Genomic DNA, 4,555 nt, shown 5'->3' on the forward strand with positions numbered 1-4,555 from the left:
GGCAGGGCCACCCCCCGTCCCCTCCCTGCCCCGGCGCAGGTAAGCAGGGCTGGTTAAACGCAAGGTCCGAAAAACAAAGCGTTTGAGCAGCCACCCCAGCCCCTCGCTCAGCCTCCGCCTCAGGAAATCCTCCAAGATTGCAAGATCTGAGGTGACTGACATTTGTTTGTTTGTTTGTTTGTTTGTTTTCAAAGTACGAGCAGGTGCAAACCTCCCCAGTTGAAGAGACCGTGTCACTGGAAGAGGAAGAGCCCTTCAGGACTCCTTGGAAGTTGTTGGCAGGAGCATCTTGGGGACATCGGCTGATTTATTTGCTTATTCAGTAGGCTGTTTTGGCTGCTTGGTCTGACCTGCCCAGACTGACACTGAGATATTTGGAAGCTTGAACATACAGGTTAGTCTCATATAGTCCCTAAGTTTTTATCTACAAACTTAACAGCTACTAAGTAGTCCTGGTATTTTACATAGATCACTTAACTTGTGGCTGTTCTGGGAACAGTATGTTCTCTAGGTTCTGGTGATTCTTAGTTCTCTGTTTCACAACACAGCTAGAGCCAGAGTTTTTCAAAGCAGAAGTTCCTCAAACTATTTTGTTAATGTGGGCAATTTTAACACTGCACTGCCACTTACTTGTTGACTAACTACTAAACTAGATATTAAGGTAGGGGAAAGCTCTTTCTTATGTTCTTCACAAAGCAGGCAACAATCATGGACTACAGAGCTATCAAGGTAGATGTTCTCATTGTTGTTAAAAATACATAATAACATTTGCGAAGCAAATTGCAAGTATTCTACAAAAACTGTGGAGAATAATCCAGACATGTCCTGTCCCTTCCACCCCTTTTCATCCTGCTTTGGTACTTCTTTCATGTTCTGGTACTATTTTATTATTTATTATATTTATCAAATGGAAACATTCAAACATCCTGCCCACTAGCTGCAGATAAGTGAAGATGAAAGCTTATGCCCTGCTGTAGCCACATAAACTGTCTTTTATCAATGTATGTAGTGCTAGCTGGAGGCACATGGCAAGACTTCCGAAGCTGTTGGGAGGTACGCAGAAAATTAATTCATTCCTGACTTGGCAAACACAGAAGGATTTATATAGTCAGCTTGTTTCTCTTTGGTCACTACTTCTATCCATATTTAATATTGGAAATGTTTCTCATTAATTCTCAAACAATGCAAGATTATGCAAGATTTTTAGTTTTTGTATTATTTTGCATGACCAAAAAACATCTGTGACCTATCAACAGTACCTGACAGCAGTTAGTCTGAAATTATGTCTTTTCAAGCATGCCTTGTGTGGTCACCAGGTCCTCCACACCAACTGACTTGAACTGCAAACATCAGGGCAAAACTTGCCCTGATTTTTTTTAGGACAAGTGCCAATGACAAGCAAATGTAGTTGTTAGGTTTTTTTAAGGCAATTACAGAATCCAGTAATCTCATGTTTTACCTGCACCTGGTAAATCATCCCTTCTATATGAGAAGAGTCATACTATGTCTCTAAGACAACTACACGTATATTTAGGGCAAAACTGTGGTTATAGCAACCATCATATTTTTTTTGGTTTGGCTGACATATGAATTCATCATATATCTTTCTGATCTGAAACTGAGCAGGGCAAACAAAAACTTAACAGAGTTTTAAAGTACTTTATGTAATTTTTTATACCATTTATACTTTAAGCTTTGTTGCACAAGGTAACTTTGATGAAGACATAAGGATTACCATTGTATGTACAAATCTTTTAAAGCTACAGGAATAAAAATATCAAGAAATGTAATTGCAGGTAATTATTTACATAAGTTAAAGGTATCTATTTACATAAATGTACACTTAGAGCTGCATAAAACATATGTAATACATGATTTCAGAACAGAAAAGTCTTCTATTGAGGAAGAAATATTCAAGAACAGTATAATCTGCAGGGTATGCAAATATTTTGATTTAGAGACATTAAGCTAGGACAGGAAAATTGGAAATTCAAAATATAAAAGTAATGTTGCAATGTTTGGTTGCATCACATTATTCTGTTGTTTTGTTTCAATATCCTTATTGCCTTCATTGTGGTAACCAGTTGTCATGGTGAGCAAAGAAAGTTGAACTTCATTGCAAAGCCAGAATTGCAGGGCTGACTGGGAAGCCACCTAGCAAAAGATGGCAGCAGATGCTTGAAAAGGGAGAAGCCAAGGTGTGGCAGTAGTTACTGCCGTGGAGGGAACTTGCCAGGGGATTAGCCATGGCCTTCATATCAATGTTTTCATTAGTCCTGGCAGTACAAAAAAAAAATAGAAATTTTCCTATGTAATTTACTAATGGCACAGTAGTTAGAAAAGAAGTATGTGACCCTGCAGCTTGGCTCATACTGATTTTTACCTATTTACTCCTCCTGGACTCAAAAATTACATCACTATTTTATTTTCTTTAATTTTAAACACAAAAATAACCATTTGTCATCCAGAAGCACAGATTAAGGAGAATTGTGCTCAAGATTCCTATGATTCACCAGTACATTACATCTTTTAAATAAATTTTTTTAAAAATATACGAAATGCTGCCTTAAATCAGGTGAACTGTTTCCAGTAGAGTTAGAGAAGTAAAAGCATCTGCAATGCACTGATGCAAGTCATTATTATAGAGTCCAGTGCTGAGAAAAGTGCTCAGAACCCATGGGATATTGGTTAAAATTGGGGTTATTGGAGATAATCTGAGAAGGTAAAAGGAGATGATAGCACAGATAATCTCATGTCTCTTCCAATGCTGGGAACCCAGAGGTGTGCAGCCTCAGCCAGACCTCTCATCAGCACATGCCACATCATGCAAATCCCATCACATTTGCCAGCACTGAAGGCTTCAGAGTTTTACAAGGTGTCCTCAGAAGTAGAAAACTCTATTCATCATCTTCACTGGCATGAAAAAAGGACAGTGTATGAAAACAGGCTCTTTCACTTCAAGTTAAGCTGAGACAAAAGGTGGAGCTGTCACCAGGTGCCAAGTGCGAGCTGCCTAAAGCTCCCCCACACAGGTGAGCTGGCTCCACCTGTACCTGCAGCACAGGGTACATCCAACACGGCCCAGGGCCTGCACCCACTTGCATCAGCTCTCATGGATCAGTAACTTCTGCATGTCCACACATCCCTGACCACACTCTTTGGGCACTGGCCCACTTTCAGATGAAATGCTGTGCTCTGTCCTGTTAATATGTTCACAAATCCCAAGAGACTTCACTGAATTGTGGTTATAATAGGGGAAATAAGAAGCTTACATCTCAGGAAAGTTTTAAGTTAATTTGGCTTATCTAGGTTAAATTGAAGACAGATTACAACTTCTGCCTATAAACAATACATCCAGTATATACCAATGAACAACTCCTTTGTTAGGACGAAGCGTGGTAACTTACAGAGAGAACAACAAAACTGGATACCTGAGATAGGAATGAGCTAGCCAAAGGGCAGGGGCAGCCCCTTCCTATCTTGTGTTTCCTAAGCTCATGTCTTCCAGGTGCTATATATACACATTGCACAGGTATCTACTGCCAATTTTTTGGTCACAGACAAGGAAAAAAAATGCATTTATAATCAAATACATGTGACACTCGCTGTCATAAAATTGTACCTAGGAGGTTTGAGATTAAGTCCTCTAAAAACTAGAAGGCAGCATTTGGCCTTACAGTTTAAATGATAAAAAGATTACATGGAAATTACCAAACAAGATTCTCCATGAGGTTGCCACCTGCAAGTCTTCACAATTACTTCGCTAAAATGTTCTCAGCAGACCCAGGATTGCACTTTAACTGCACTTTATCTGTGCAATTATGCAACCACAACCCCTTTCTGCAGGCAGAGGACAGGGTTTAATGCCATCTTGTAACATTTAAAAATGCTGTTGCAAGGAGTCCTACAACCAACTAACAAGAACTTTGAGCTAAATGAGAAACAGGAAAGAAGTACATAATGAAAGTATTGCATCAATCACCACAACTTTCAAGAAAATGCAAAACAAAATGTAGGTCTCTAACTTCCTAAAAGGGTTTTTTTGGGCAATTCAGAGACAGTCTGTCATGGTTTGACACTGGCACAATGCCAGTGCCCCATGAAAATATACTTCCCTGGTGTTTGCTGTGAGATGTGACCAGGAAATAAGCAAAGCAGGCCTCTACCTTAGAAAAAAAAAGTTTACTAACTAAACTACAAAAGGAAAACAAACCACACACACACACACACACACACACACCTGGAAAATGAAAACTCCACAAAAAGCATTTCCTCCTCCCCCCCACCACATTTCCAATACATCTTCCAAATTTCAACTCTCCATCCATCACCCTGTAAATACTCAATTCCAGTCCATCAAGAGGAGAGGAGTCCTTCTTGGGGCCATGGTGACCTCTTCCTTGCATGCCCAGCGCTCTCACCACTGGACAAGGAACAGAGCTGCTTCAAGGGTTATCCTTTTAAGGGTGCTTTGACCAGTTCCAAAAAAAGCACAGTTTTCTCTCATCTCGGGACCTCTTGTCCCCCCCATACTTGTCTACCCCCTGGGGCCGGG

Source organism: Geospiza fortis, unplaced genomic scaffold (assembly GCF_000277835.1).
Source record: "Geospiza fortis unplaced genomic scaffold, GeoFor_1.0 scaffold192, whole genome shotgun sequence".
Lineage (NCBI taxonomy): Eukaryota > Metazoa > Chordata > Aves > Passeriformes > Thraupidae > Geospiza > Geospiza fortis.